The sequence below is a fragment of the Pongo pygmaeus genome, chromosome 22 (assembly GCF_028885625.2).
Source record: "Pongo pygmaeus isolate AG05252 chromosome 22, NHGRI_mPonPyg2-v2.0_pri, whole genome shotgun sequence".
Classification (NCBI taxonomy): Eukaryota; Metazoa; Chordata; class Mammalia; order Primates; family Hominidae; genus Pongo; species Pongo pygmaeus.
The window spans coordinates 54,334,175-54,350,026 of record NC_072395.2 but is presented as its reverse complement, the minus strand read 5'-3'; positions in this window follow the sequence as shown (position 1 = coordinate 54,350,026).

Below are 15,852 nucleotides of genomic sequence, written 5' to 3'. Positions count from 1 at the left end.
TAATATGCATATGATATGGCAGGGCCCTGGGGAGTATGGGTGGTTGTTTTGGGGTGTAATTCAGCAGTCATACAATAACAGCTCATGTCTACTGAGCATGTAAAGTATGTGTTAGGTGTCAGTGAGAGACAGGACTAGCTGGATTTCCTAGGCCGACTAAGAATCCCTAAGCCTAGCTGGGAAGGTGACCACATCCACCTTTAAACACAGGGCTTGCAACTTAGCTCACACCCGACCAATCAGGTAGTAAAGAGAGCTCACTAAAATACTAATTAGGCAAAAACAGGAAGTAAAGAAATAGCCAATCATCTATTGCCTGAGAGCACAGGGGGAGGGACAGTGATCGAGATATAAACTCAGGCATTCGAGCCAGCAATGGCAACCCCCTTTGGGTTCCTTCCCTTTGTACGGGACTTCTGTTTTCACTCTATTAAATCTTGCAACTGCATACTCTTCTGGTCCGTGTTTGTTATGGCTGGAGCTGAGCTTTCACTTGCCATTCACCACTGCCATTTGCTGTCTGCTGCTGTTTGCCGCCATCACAGACCCGCCACTGATTTCCACCCCTTTGGATCCGGCAGGGTGTCCACTGTGCTCCTGATCCAGTGAGGCACCCATTGCTGCTCCCAATCGGGCTAAAGGCTTACCATTGTTCCTGCATGGCTAAGTGCCTGGGTTCGTCCTAATCGAGAACACTCACCACATGCCCCAAGATTCCATTCCTTGGAATCTGTGAGGCCAAGAACCCCAGGTCAGAGAACAAGAAGCTTGCCGCCATCTTGGAAGTGGCCTGCCACCATCTTGGGAGCTCTAAAAACAAGGACCGCTTGGTAACATCAGCTAGAGGGACTCGTGTGCAATCACTCACCTTAACAGCCACCCTCCCAGAGGAGTAGGATTATCACACCATGTTCTCCATGAGAAGACTGAGGCTTAAGGAGCTGGGTTCCACATTGGTAGAGCTATGGTTCCAATCCAGGTGATTATTCTCCAAACCTGCGCTCTTCAGCACCTCCTCGCTATGCTTAAATCAAGAGGCAGCTTCTGTACTTAGGAAGCTCACAACCTCCCACCTGAATTGCAGAGGATGTGCGCTCTATTAAACAAACAGCAGTTACTCTTTTTTTTTTTCCTACCAGTTAAGTTCCACACTCTTATACTTTGAGAATGGCCTTCTCTTCTTCCAGGCAACTTCTGATCCAGTCTCAGTCCGTCCATTGCCATCCCTGAACTCAGCACCCAGGTCACACTCAGAGGCTTTGTTGATGCCCGTCCCTCTGCCAGGCTGCCCTCTGTCCACAGGCTCAAAGGGAAATTCATCTCCCCTGCCTGAAGTAAAGGAGTAAGAGAATGGCTACTCCACAGAGCAACCCTGAAGGCTGCTGGTCGCCCATTTTTATGGTTATTCTTGATGATATGCTAAACAAGGGGTGGATTATTCATGTGTCCCCTTTTTAGACCATATAGGTAACTTCCTGACGTTGCCATGGCATTTGTAAACTGTCATGGCACTGGTGGGAGTGCAAAAATGAGGACAACCACAGGTCATTCTCGTGGCCATCTTGGTTGTGGTGAGTTTTGACCAGCTTCCTTATTGCAACCTGTTTTATGAGCAAGGTCTTTATGACCTTTATGACCTTGTGCTGACCTCCTATCTCACCCTGTGATTTAGAATGCCTTACCCGTCTGGGAATGCAGCCCAGTAGGTATCAGCCTCGTTTTACCAGCTCCTATTTAAGATGGAGTTGCTGTGGCATGCACCTGGTGTGGAGTTGCTCTGGATGTGCCTCTGACAACAGGGATCTGTTTGGGAAAAAGCATGGCAGGGTTGATGGCTCAGTTCCCAGGCTTGATGTTTCCCTTGGCATAAGGAGTTTGGGGGTCCTGAGATATTTTCTTTTGCACACCTGTCCTCCTCCAGGCCAGGTGGACTTAGGTGCCTGACACCACAGGCTCCTGGGCGGGCAGGGCCCAGTGGAGCCTGGCCTTGTGGCACTGGCCTGGCCTCTGCTACCAGGCTGAGGACCGGGTCAACCGGCAGCCCCAGGCCCACGCTGGGTGCCGCTGCACTTGGGATCCGGGCACAGGGTGGTTCGGTGCTTCTGGGATGAATGAATGGGGAATCGGAAGGCCGGCCCTGGTCCTGCAAAGGCGGGCCTCAGGGTCCTCCACTGGGCTTACTTCTCCCTGCGCTCCCCGCCCCCATCGCGAATTTCCCAGACAATTCAGTTTCGGTTTCATTTCTGCTCCCTGGTTTCCAGAAACGAAAAGTCAAATTGCATGACTTCAGGCTTCAGAATCAAGGGGGCGGGGAAGGGGGCGGGGAAGAAGGGGGCGGTGCCACGACGAGGGGGTGGTGTTACTCACAAACACCACTAGCACCTCCCCCAGCCTGGACCCGGTTCTGCTGGGCCGGGGAGGCGGGTGGTCGCGGAACGGCGGAGCATCCCACAACCTGCTCATCCTCCCGGCTGCATTTCCTGCAAGCCCGTCCGCCTGCCCGCGCCCGCGCCCCCGCCCCCGCCCCCAGCCTTGCCCGCTTTGTCCTGCCTGGGCGCACAGGGACTGGTTTCCTTTGCCTCGTTTCGTTTCCTCTTCTGTGAGTGTGGTATAGACCCGTGCTTCTCAAAGGGTGGTTCCTGAAACAGCAGCATTGGCTTCACCTGGGAAATTATTAGAAATGAAGGGTCCGGGGCCATCCCAAGACCCCTGCATTAGCACCTTTATTTTAAGGGCCTTCCTTAGGTGATCCCTTGGCAACTGGGCACGAGAGCGCTGGAGTCTGACGTGGTTGCTCTTGGCCCTCAAGGTCAAGGCCGGACTTTTCCTTCATGTCTACCTGGGGCCCACCAGAGAGCCCTGCGGGGAGGAGCAGAAGCTGAAATCCTTTGTTACTGGTGAGCTCTGGAGAGCCGAGCTGGGGGCTGCAGGACCTGGGTTCAGGCATTGTGTACAGGTGGCCCAGCCACTGAAGGAAAGCAAAATATTTTACCCCCCAAATCTTTTTTTTTTTTCTGAGATGGAGTGTCACTGTTGTCATCCAGGCTGGAGTGCAGTGGGGCAATCTCGGCTCACTGCAACCTTTACCTCCTGGGTTCAAGCGGTTCTCCTGCCTCAGCCTTCTGAGTAGCTGGGACTACAGGCATGCGCCACCATGCCCGTCTAGTTTTTGTATTTTTAGTAGATACAAGGTTTCACCATGATGGCCAGGCTGGTCTCGAACTCCTGACTTCAGGTGATCCACACGCCTCGGCCTCCTAAAGTGCTGGGATTACAGGCATGAGCCACCGTGCCCGGCCCAAAATCTATTTCTTTCGCATAGTTTGAGATGGCTGCTCAGAAAGCCAGCCCACAAAAGCACCCCCGTGGAACTGTCTTACCCAGGGAAGACTTGCATCTTAGAGGGTCTGCACTGAGGCGGTCAGGCTTGCTTGCTTTTCTTTCCCTTGTCCGAATCTAGGAAGGGAGAACTGAAAGCCTGACACTTTTAAAGGTCTGACAGAGGCCGAGTGCAGTGGCTCACACCTGGAATCCCAGCACTTTGGGAGGCCGAGGTGGGCAGATCACGAGGTCAGGAGTTTGACACCAGTCTGGCCAACATAGTGAAACCCCGTCTCTACTAAAAATACAAAAAATTAGCCGGGTGTGCACCCCTAATCCCAGCTACTCAGGAGGCTGAGGCAGGAGAATCACATGAACCAGGGAGGCAGAGGCTGCAGTGAGCTGAGATCGCATTGCACTCAAGCCTGGGTGACAGTGCGAGACTCCGTCTCAAAAAAAAAAAAAAAAAAGGTCTGTTAGAAACAGTCACCATCTATTCTCCCTGAGGGCTGTTCCTTGGTAGGTTTCTCTTAGGTAACAAGACCACCTCTGCCAGCCAGGCCTCCTCTTCTCCCTCTCCCATAGACTCTTTTGCCACCATCCAAGCCCCCATTCTTTTTGTTTGTTTGTTTTGTTTTGTTTTAAGGATTTTTTTTAAACTTATTTCAGGTTCAGGGGCACATATGAATGTTTGTTACATTGGTAAACTCGTGTAAGCAGGTTTGTTATACATAGTATTTCATCGGCCAGGTATAAAGCGCTCCTCTTCCCACTCCCACCTTCCACCCTCAAGCAGACTCCAGTGTCTGCTGTTCCCTTCGTGTTCATAAGTTCTCATTTCGCTCCCACTGAAGTGAGACTGTGTCTGGAGTTTGTTCCTTCCAGTGGGTTCGTGGTCTCGCTGACTTCAAGAATGGAGCCGCGGACGTTCGTGGTGAGTGTTATAGCTCTTAAAGATGGCACAGACCCAAAGAGTGAGTAGCAGCGAGATTTGTTGTGAACAGCAGAAGAACAATACTTCCACAGCATGGAAGGGTACCCAGTGGGTTGCCTCTGCTGGCTAGGGGGTGGCCAGCTTTTATTCCCTTATTTGTCCCTGCCCATGTCCTGCTGATTGGTCCGTTTTACAGAGCACTGATTAATCCATTTTACAAACCTCTAGCTAGCTACAGAGCACTGATTGGTGCATTTTATTTTTACAGAACACTGATTGGTGAATTTTACAAACCTCTAGCTAGCTACAGAGTGCTGATTGGTGCGTTTCTACAGAGCACTGATTGGTGCATTTTACAAACCTCTTGTAAGACAGAAAAGTTCTCCAAGTCCCCACTCAACTCAGGAGGTCCAGCTGGATTCACCTCTCAAGACCACGCAGTATTTGGTTTTCTGTTCCTGCCTTGCTTTCAAGCTACCATTCTTTCTGTAACCTCAAGATGGTGTGTAAGCTTCTGCACCCCGTGGCTGGATATGTGGGTGGCACGGCAAGGTGGAGATAATGGATCCGTGGTTCTCCCCTGTGAGCAGGTCAGTAAATGGTATGCCTTTTCTCCAATTCATCTGCCTTCTGTGTGCTGATTTTTCATGACTCTTCAGAGGGTGAAGGGGGAGTTTTCCCTTGGCCCCTACCCCATCAGCACTGGTGTTTACAATACTGGGAAAAGTCTGGTGGCCCTTCCCAAATCATTTTTTTCCCAGACAGGGCCAGCTGTCCACTGGCATTCACACACAGGAAAGAAATAGTGCATTGTGGTAAATCCCATTACATGGGGATTCCCTGAGCAAAACATCCCCTCTCTTGCCCTCCTTTTCTCCCTCTGTCTCCTCCCTTCTTCGCCTCTTCCCTTTCTTTCTCCACAAACACGACTGGGCCCCATGCTGGCTTCTATGCTGGATGTTTGTGATATGCAAATGAGTAAGACAAAGCCACTGCCCCTAAGGAGACAGGTGGGGGGTACAGGTGAGCAAGGAAGGAGTGAGTTACTAGCAGCTGGAGCTAAGTGCCACTCTTGGGGCTCATTCCAGAAGCTGGAAGCCCAGGAGAGAGACTTTGAGGGGGTCGTCGGAGCAGTGGCCAAGAGGAAAGTATTCAGGAAGGACTCATGGAGGAAGCGAATAGCCCACTTCAAAAGCTCATTTTCCATTTCCCGATACACAGGAGTTATGGTGAAACGTAGAACATGTTAATGCTTTCCTTGAGCTGGGCTTCCAGCTACTCTGGAGGCCAAGGTGGGAGGACTACCTGAGCCCAGGAGTTCGAGGGTGCAATGAGCTATGTTTTCACCACTGCACTCTAGCTTGGGCTACAGAGTAAGGCCCCAACTTAAAAAAAAATAAAAATAACAAAAACAAACAAAACTTTCCTTGATCCTTGTTTGTGTCACAGATGTGAGGACAGCTAAGCCCTGAAAGCTCAGCTCTGTGCTCTAGATTTCTGTACCCCACAGTGCCAGGGGTGTGCTAGGCACTCAGCACATGATCGAGGGGTGCTCCGGTGAGGTCGAGCATGAGGGCTCACAGTGATGAGAGAATAGCTCAGCTAAGGGTCAGGGTCGTGCCCCCAGGGAGATCCAGAACTGATATTTCAGATTGTGGCCCTCTCTTCTTTATTCCTGCTCCTTCTACCTGAAATATAATTGCCTACAGGTGCCATCCACCTCTCATAATAGAAGCCGGTGCAAGAAGTATTTGGGGCTGGGCCTCCGCCGTTCCTTTCCAGACCCTCTGAGCAGCAAGGGAGCTGTATGGGCAAGTTTGCTATTTCAGAGTGTAGGGAAAAGGAAGAGAGAGCAGACTGTCACTGTGTCTATGTAGAAAGGGAAGACATAAGAGACTCCATTTTGAAAAAGACCTGTACTTTAAACAATTGCTTTGCTGAGATGTTGTTAATTTGTAGCTTTGCCCCAGCCACTTTGACCCAGCAACTTTGACCCAACTTGGAGCTCACAAAAACATGTGTTGTATGAAAAGGTTTAAGAGATCTAGGGCTGTGCAGGACATGCCTTATTAACAAAATGTTTACAAGCAGTATACTTGATAAAAGTCATTGCCATTCTCTAGTCTCAATAAACCAGGGGCACAATGCACTGTGGAAAGCAGCAGGGACCTCTGCCCTTAAAAGCGGGGTATTGTCCAAGGTTTCTCCCCATGTGATAGTCTGAAATATGGCCTCATGGGATGAGAAAGACCTAACTGTCCCCCAGCCCGACACCCGTAAAGGGTCTGTGCTGAGGTGGATTAGTAAAAGAGGAAAGCCTCTTGCAGCTGAGATGGAGGAAGGCCACTGTCTCCTGCCTGCCCCTGGGAACTGAATGTCTCGGTGTAAAACCCGATTGTACATTTGTTCAACTCTGAGATAGGAGAAAAGCTGCCCTGTGGCGGGAGGCGAGACATGTTTGCAGTAATGCTGTCTTGTTATTCTTTACTCCGCTGAGATGTTTGGGTGGAGAGAAACATAAATCTAGCTTACGTGCACGTCCAGTCATAGTACATTCCCTTGAACTTAATTATGATATAGATTCTTTTGCTCACATGTTTTTTGTTGACCTTCTCCTTATTATCATCCTGCTCTCTTACTACATTCCTTTTTGCTGAAATAATGAAAATAATAATCAATAAAAACTGAGGAAACTCAGAGGCTGGTGCCGGTGCAGGTCCTTGGTGTGCTGAGCGCCGGTCCCCTGGGCCCACTATTGTTTCTCTATATTTTGTCTCTGTGTCTTATTTCTTTTCTCAGTCTCTCGTCCCACCCGACTAGAAATACCCACAGGTGTGGAGGGGCAGGCCACCCCTTCACAGACATTCCCCAGTACTAACATGGGTGAATGTCCATAAAGTTTATCCAGTAGAAATTGGGTTTACCTAACCAGCTTCCAAGCAGCCACGATCAGAGGTGCTGCAGGTACAGGTAGCCAGGCAGCCTTTCTCTGTTGTTCTTGAAAAAAAAGAAAAGAACTTGTATCCGAAGAATGAAAGGCTTTTAAAATTATCAGGCCCAGAGACACATTAAAATAAGACAGCAACCACTCCCTACTTCCTGCTTTCAGCTGTGTGTTCATCTCTTGAAACCTCTTACTATTGCCACAGGTATTAATAGCTATGGATTAACCTAATAATGCCACACTGGATGCTGTAACCCACACCCTGTAGCTTAACAATGTATAGTCAATCACTCTGATATGGTTTGGCTCTGGGTCCTCACCCAAATCTCATCTTGTAGCACCCATAATTCACTTATGTTGTGGGAGAGACCCGGTCGGAGATGATTGAATCTTGGCGGCGGGTCTTCCCTGTGCTGTTCTCATGATCGTGAATGGGTCTCACAAGATCTGATGGTTTTAAAAAAGGGAGTTTCTCTGCACAAGCTCTCTCTTTTTTCCTGCTGTCATCCATGTAAGATGTGACTTGCTCCTCCTTGCCTTCCACCATGATTGTGAGGCCTCCTCAGCCATGTGGAACTATAGGTCCAATAAACCTCTTTCTTTTGTAAATTGCCCAGTCTCAGGTATGTCTTTATCAGCAGCATGAAAATGGATTAATATGCACTGATCAATGTTATTTCTGTAAACCAATGAGAATTCCTGACAAACAGCTTTGTATCAGCCCTCTCCTTGTCTCCCCCTTTTGCCTTTAAAAATCCACTTATAAATGCCACTCATCAGAGTGTAGATTCAGGGCAACTTAAATCTGTGCTCCAACATTGCAATCCTCAAGCTTGGCCCAAATGCACTCCCTACTTAGATTAATTTAACCTCAACTTCTTTTATGTATTTATTTTTTATTTCAATAGTTTTTGAGGAACAGGTGTTGTTTGGTTACATTGACAAGTTCTTTAATTGTGATTTCTGGGATTTTGGTGCACCCATCACCCAAGCAGTGTATACTGTACCCAATGTCTAGTCTTTTATCCCTCACCCCACCCTCACCCTTCCCCCTGAGTTCCCAATGTTTATTGTATCATTCTTATGACTTTGCATCCTCATAGCTTTGCTCCCACATATGAGTGAGAATATACAATGTTTGGTTTTTTATTCCCAAGTTACTTCACTTAGAATAATGGTCTCCAACTCCATCCAGGTTGCTGTGAATGCCATTACTTCATTCGTTTTGATGGCTGAGTAGTAGTAGTGGTATTCACATATATATATCACGTTATATATATATACACATATATATCACATTATATACATATATATCACATTTTCTTTATCCACTTGTTTATTGGTGGGCACTTGGGGAATTGTGCTGCTATAAACATGGGTGTGCAAGTGTCTTTTTCATATAATGACTTATTTTCCACTGGCCAAATACCCGCTAGTGGGATTGTTAGATCAAATGATAGATCTACTTTTAGTTATTTAAGGAAACTCTACTGTTTTCCATTGGTTGTACTAGTTTACATTGCCGCCAGCAGTGTAAAAGTGATCCCTTTCACCACATTAATGCCAACATCTATTATTTTTTGATTTTTTGATTGTGGCCCTCCTTGCAGGAGTAAGGTGGTATCCCATTGTGGTTTTGATTTGCATCTTCCTAATAATTAGTGATGTCGAGTTTTTTTTTATATGTTGGCCATTTGTATATCTTCTTTTGAGAATTGTCTATTCACATCCTTAGCCCACTTCATGAGGGAGTATTTGTTTTCTTCTTGCTGATTTGTTTGAGTTCCTTGTAGATTCTGGATATTAGTCCCTTGTTGGCTGCATAGTTTGCAAAATTTTCTCCCACTCTGTAGGCTGTCTATTTACTCTGCTAATTATTTCTTTTGCTGTGTAGAAGCTTTTCAGCTTAATTAAGTCCGATCCATTTGTCTTCATTTTTGTTGCATTTGCTTTTGGGTTCTTTGTCATGAACTCTTTGCCTAAGCCAATGTCTACAAGGGTTTTTCCAATGTTACCTTCTAGAATTTTTATGGTTTTAGGTCCTAGATTTAAGTCTTTGATCCATCTTGAGTTGACTTTTGTATAAGGCAAGATATGAGGATCCAGTTTCATTCTTCTACATGTAGCTTGCCAATTATCCCAGAACCATGTGTTGAATAGGGTGTCCTTTCCCCACTTTATGTTTGTGTTTGCTTTGTCAAAGATCAGTTGGCTGTAAGTATTTGGCTTTATTTCTGGGTTATGTATTCTGTTCCATTGGTCTGTGTGCCTATTTTTATACCAGTACCATGCTGTTTTGGGGACTATAGCCATGTAGTATAGTTTGAAGTTGGGTAATATGATGACTCCAGGTTTATTCTTTTTGCTTAGTCTTGCTTTGGCTATGTGGGCTCCTTTTTTGGTTCCATATGAATGTTAGGATTGTTTTTTCTAGTTCTGTGAAGAATGATGGTGGTATTTTCATGAGAATTGCGTTGAATTTGTAGATTGCTTTTGGCATTGTGGTCATATTCACAATATTGATTCTATCCATCCATGTGCATGGGATATGTTTCCATTTGTTTGTGACATCTATGATTTCTTTCAGCAGGATTTTGCAGTTTTCCTTGTACAGGTCTTTCACTTCCTTGGTTAAGTATATTCCTAAGTTTGTTTGTTCATTTGTTTTTGCAGCTATTGTGAAAGGGGTTGAGTTCTTGATTTCACTCTCAGCTCTCAGCTTGGTCGCTGTTGGTGCATAGAAGTGCTACTGATATGTGTACATTGATTTTGTATCCTGAAACTTTACTGACTTCATTTATCAGATCTAAGAGCTTTTTGGACAAGTATTTTAAGGTTTTCTAGGTATAGAATCATATCATTGGTGAACAGTGACAATTTGACTTACTCTTTACTGATTTGGATGCCTTTTATTTCTTTCTCTTGTCTGATTGCTCTGGCTAGGACTGCCAGTACGATGTTGAATAGATAGAAGTGGTGAAAGTGGGCATCCTTATCTTGCTCCGGTTCTCAGGGGGAGTGCTTTCAACTTTTCCCGATTCAGTATAATGTTGGCTGTGGGTTTGTCATGGATAGCTTTTATTACCTTAAGGTATGTCCTTTCTATGCTGATTTTGCTGAGGGTTTAATCATAAAGGGATGCTGGATTTTGTCAAATGCTTTTTCTGCATCTATTGAGATGCTTATGTGATTTTTGTTTTTAATTCTGTTTATGTGGTGTATCACATTTGTTGACTTGCATATGTTAAAACATCCCTGCATCCATGGTATAAAACCCACTTGACCATGGTGGATTCTTTTCGATATGCTGTTGGATTTGGTTACCTAGTATTTTGTTGAGGATTTTTACATATTTCATCAGGGATATTGGTCTATAGTTTTCTTTTTTTGTTATGTCCTTTCCTAGTTTTGGTATTAGGGTGATACTGGCTTCATAGAATGATTTAGGGGGGATTACCTCTTTCTCTATCTTTTAGAATAGTTTCAAGTTTTTAAATTGCCAAGATTTCAATCTTGCTACTTGTTATTAGTCTGTTCAGAATTTCTATTTCTTCTTGGTTTAATCTAGGAGGGTTGTATATTTCCAGTAATTTATCCATCTCCTCTAAATTTTCTAGTTTGTGTGGATAAAGATGTTCATAGTATCCTTGAATGATCTTTTGTATTTCTGTGCTATTGGTTGTGTTATCTCCTATTTCATTTCTGATTGAGCTTATTTGGATACTCTCTCTTCTTTTCTTGGTTAATCTTGCTAATGGTCTATGAATATTGTTTATCTTTTCAAAGAACCAGCTTTTTGTTTCATTTGTCTTTTGTATTTTTTTGTTTCAATTTCATTTAGTTCTGCTCTGATCTTTATTTCTTTTCTTCTGCTGGGTTGGGTTTGTTTTGTTCTTGTTTCTCTAGTTCCCTGAGGTGTGATTTAAGATTGTCCATTTGTGCTTGTCTATTTTTGATGTAGGTATTTAATGCTATGGACTTTCATCTTAGCACCACTTTTGCTGTATCCCAGAGATTTTGACAGGTTGTGTCACTATTATTATCATTCAGTTCAAAGAATCTTTTAATTACCATCTTGATTTCATGCTGGACCCAACAATCATTCAGGAGCAGATTATTTAATTTCCATGTGTTTGCATGGTTTTGAGAGTTCCTTTTGGAGTTGATTTCCAATTTTATTCCACTGTGGTCTGAGAGAGCGCATGATATAATTCCAGTTTTCTTAAATTTATTGAGACTTGTTTTGTGACTATCATATGGTCTGCCTTGGAGAATGTTGCATGTGCTGATGAATATAATGTATATTGTTGGTTAGAATATTCTGTACATATTTGTTAAGTCCATTTGTTGTAGGGTATAGTTTAAGTAAGTCCATTGTTTCTTTGTTGACTTTCTGTCTTGATGACCTGTCTAGTGCTGTCAGTGGAGTATTGAAATCCCCCACTATTATTGTGTTGCTGTCTATCCTGTTTCTTAGGTCTAGTCATAATTGTTTTATAAATTTGGGAGCTCCAGTGTTAGGTGCATATGTATTTAGGATTGTGATATTTTCCTGTTGGACTAGTCTTTTTATTATTATATAATGTCCCTCTTTTGTCTTTTTTTTTTTTAACTGTTGTTGCTTTAAAATCTGTTTTGTCTGATATAAGAATAGCTACTCCTGCTTGCTTTTGGTGTCTATTTGCATGGAATATCTTTTTCTACCCCTTTACCTTAAGTTTTGTGAGTTTTTATGCATTAGGTGTTTCTCTTGAAGACAGCAGATACTTGGTTGGTGAATTCTTATCCATTCTGCAATTCTGTATCTTTTAAATGAAGCATTTAGGCCATTTACATTCAACATTAGTGTTGAGATGTGAGGTACTATTCTATTTATTGTGCTAGTTGTTGTCTGAATACCTTGTTTTTTTTTTCCATTGTGTTGCTGTTTTATAGGCCATGTGAGATTTATAATTTGAGGAGGTTCTATTTTGGTGTATTTCCATGTTTTGTTTCGAGATTTAGAATTCCTTTTAGTAGTTCTTGTAGTGCCGGCTTGGTAATGGTGAATTCTCTCAGCATTTGTCTGTCTGAAAAAGACTATTTCTCCTTCATTTATGAAGCTTAGTTTTGCTGGATACAAAATTCTTGACTGATAATTATTTTGTTTAAGGAGGCTTAAACAAATTATTAAATTATTTTGTTAAGGTAGGACCCCATTCCTTTCTAGCTTGTAGTGTTTCTGCTGAGAAATCTGCTGTTAATGTGATAGGTTTTTCTTTCAACCTAATGCTTTTGCCTTATACCTCTTAAGATTCTTTCCATTGTCTTAACTTTAGATAACCTGGTGACTCTGTGCCCAGGTGATGATCTATTTGCAACGAATTTCCCAGGTGTTCTTAGAGCTTCTTGTAGTTGGATGTCTAGATCTTTAGCAATGTCAGGTAATTGTTTCTCAATTATTTCCTCAAATAAGTTTTTCAAACTTTTATATTTTTCTTCTTACTCCGGAACACCAATTATTCTTAAGTTTGGTTGTTTAACATAATCCTAAACTTCTCTGAGGCTTTGTTCATTATAATTATTTTTTTCTTTGTCTTTGTTAGATTGGGTTATTTTGAAAGCCTTGTGTTTGAGCTCTGAAGTTCTTTCTTCTGCTTGTTTCATTCAATTGTTGAAACTTTTTCCAGTGTGTTTTCCATTTCTCTTTAAGTGTGTCTTCAATTTTCAGAAGTTGTGATTGTTTTTTATTTATGCTATCTAGTTCTCTGGAGATTTTTTCATTCATATCCTGTATTATTTTGTAAATTTCTTTTAGTTGGTATTTACCTTTCTCGTGCCTCCTTGAGTAGCTTAATAATCAACCTTCTAAATTCTTTTTCTAGGAATTCAGAGATTTTTTCTTTGTTTGGATCCATTGCTGGTAAGCTGGTGTGATCTTTTGAGGGTGTTAAAGAAACTTGTTTTGTCATATTACCAGAATTGTTTTTCTGGTTGCTTCTCATTTGGACAGACTATGTCAGAGGAAAGATCTGGGACTCAAGGGCTGCTGTTTAGATTCTTTTGTCCCACAGGGTGATCCTTTGATGTGGTGCTCTCCCCCTTCTCCTAGGGATGGGACTTCCTGAGAGCTGGACAGCAGTGATGGTTATTGCTCTTCAAGGTCTAGCCACCCAGTGGAGCTACCAGGCTCTGAGCTGGTACTGAGAGTGTCTGAAAAAAGCCCTGTGATGTGATATGTCTTTAGGTCTCTCAGCCGTGGATACCAGCACCTGCCCTGGTGGAGGTAGCAGGGGAGTGAAGTGGACTCTGTGAGTGTCCTTGCTTGTAATTTTGTTTAGTGTGCTGGTTTTCTCAAATGCTGGTTATGCTAGCAGTAAAGTTGTCACGCGGACAGACTCGGGACCTCTGGCTAGCCAGGATATTACAGGCAGTGGAATTAGCTGTTGTTTTCTTTTTCTCTTGGGGCAGGGTTGTTCTGAGTTGCTGTAATGCCTTGAGTGGGTTGGCCTCCAGCCAAGAGGTGGCGCTACAAAGAGGGCAATAGCTGCCATAGTATAGGGAGGATACAAGCTTGCCCTAAGGTTGCCTGGGTAAGTATTTCTGTTTCTTAAGTGATGGGTGGGGCCATAGAGCTCCCACGAGATTGTGTCTTTTGTCTTTGAATACCAGGGCAGGTAGAGAAAGACTATCAGGTGGGGCAGGGTTAGGCATGTCTGAGCTCAGATTCTCCTTGGGCAGAGCTTGTTATGGCTGCTGTGGGTGATGGGATGTGCTTCTCAGGCCTATGGAGATACATTCCCAGGGGGATTATGTCTGCCTCTGCTGTGTCATACAGGACACCAGGAAGGTGAGGGAAAGCTGGCAGTGACAGGCCTCATCCAGCTTCCATGCAGCCAAGAAGGCCAGTCTCACTCCCACCATGCTCCCCCAACATCCAACAGAGCCGAATTTATATCCAGGCCTCTAGTGCACAGGACTGAGATCTTGCCCCAGGTTACAAGCCTCCCTGTTGAGAAAGCAAGCAGGGCTTTCAGGCCACGCCCCTCCCCACCTGTCATGGCTTCTGTGCTCCTACCTGCACTTCCCATTTCCCCTTCTCCCTGCCCTGGATGCTATCCAGGAAAATTCATGATCAGTCAGCATTATTACAAAGTTCAGCTGGAAGTCTCCTCCCCTGTGGCCCTTCCCCACTTCCACTGGCTGCCCTCCCCAGGGACCCCTGTGAGATTAAAGTCAGAAATGGCTTCCCTGGGTTTCCCTGGGGACCAGGAGTGCCTGCAGGGCTCTTCCCACTGCTTCTACTACTTTTGTATTCCACTCGGTTCTCTAAATTTATTTCAGCTCTAGGTACTGTTAAATCCTTCCCCCATGATCTGGATTTTTGGGTTCCCCAGTGAGGATGTGTGTTTGGAGATGCTTTCCCCTCTTGCATTTCGGGTGCTCACAGTTTTTTGGCTGTCTCACAGTGTTTACAGTGACAAGCCACTTCTTTCAAAGGGTCTGTGAATTCTTTTGGTTTTCCTGGTATGTTCCTGTGGTAGTTCTTGGAGAAAAAGCTCACAATGTGAGTCTCCACATGCTGTTCTATCCATCCAAGTGGAAACTGCACATTAGTCCTGCCTCTTACCCACCATTTTCCCTCTGAAAAAAAAAAATAGCCAGCTTCTTCCTTTTAGGTTGACATTCTTAATTTTGGAAATCAGTGCTAATGAAACCCAAGTGTTCCTTATGGAAATGTAGTTTGAAGAGTGAGGATCCCTTCAACCTCCCAGCCTTGTCTAGCTTCTGTGTGACTGTGATGCATGGGTGAGCCCAGGTGAGACACGCAGAGGAACAACACAGACTTCCCATAGAATCTAGAGAAAGAATACATCTGCTGTTTTAAGCCATTAAGTTTTGGGGTGATTGTTACACAGCAGTAGATACCTGGAACATATTCCCAAATTCCACGTTTGGAGGATTGCAAGCGATCAATCAATGTCAGCCTTTCCATGATCATTTGGTTTGCTTCAGGCCAGATCTGCTGCCTTTTGAATTAGAGATACCTTTTTCCAAGTTTTTGGTCATTGCTCGAGTTTTGTGTTCAGAATACACACGTCTATTTTCTTACTTGCTGTAATGGAACAAATTATGCCCCCACCCTCAAATTCATATGTTGATGCCTTAACTCCCAATGTGACTGCATTTGGAGGTAGGGTCTTTAAAGAGGTGATGAAGCTTAAATGAAGCCCTAAGGGTGGGGACCTGATTCAAGAGGACTGGGATCCTTGTAAGAGAAAAGAGAGAGGCCAAGCATAGGCCTGGTGAGAAGGTGGCAGTCTGCAAGCCAAGGAGAGAAACCTCAGGAGAAACCAAACCTAGCAACACTTTGATCTCAGACACTTCCAGTCTCTGGAGGTGGGAGGAAATAAATTTCTGTAGCTTAAGCCACCCAGCATGTGATATTTGTTATGGCAGCTATAGCAGACTAATACACTAGCATTTGAACACCAATCAAAGAGACCTCTGCAAGAGAGCTCTTGGGGATGCTGGTCAAGCTGCGATTTTTGACTTGAACTTTCTTTTCCAACATCTTTTACAGCAAATGAAGAAAGAAATTCATGTAATCTTTCTTGTCTGTACCCCTGAACGAAGCTGAATGTTTTTGAGGCACTCTTTCCATCTCAAACTT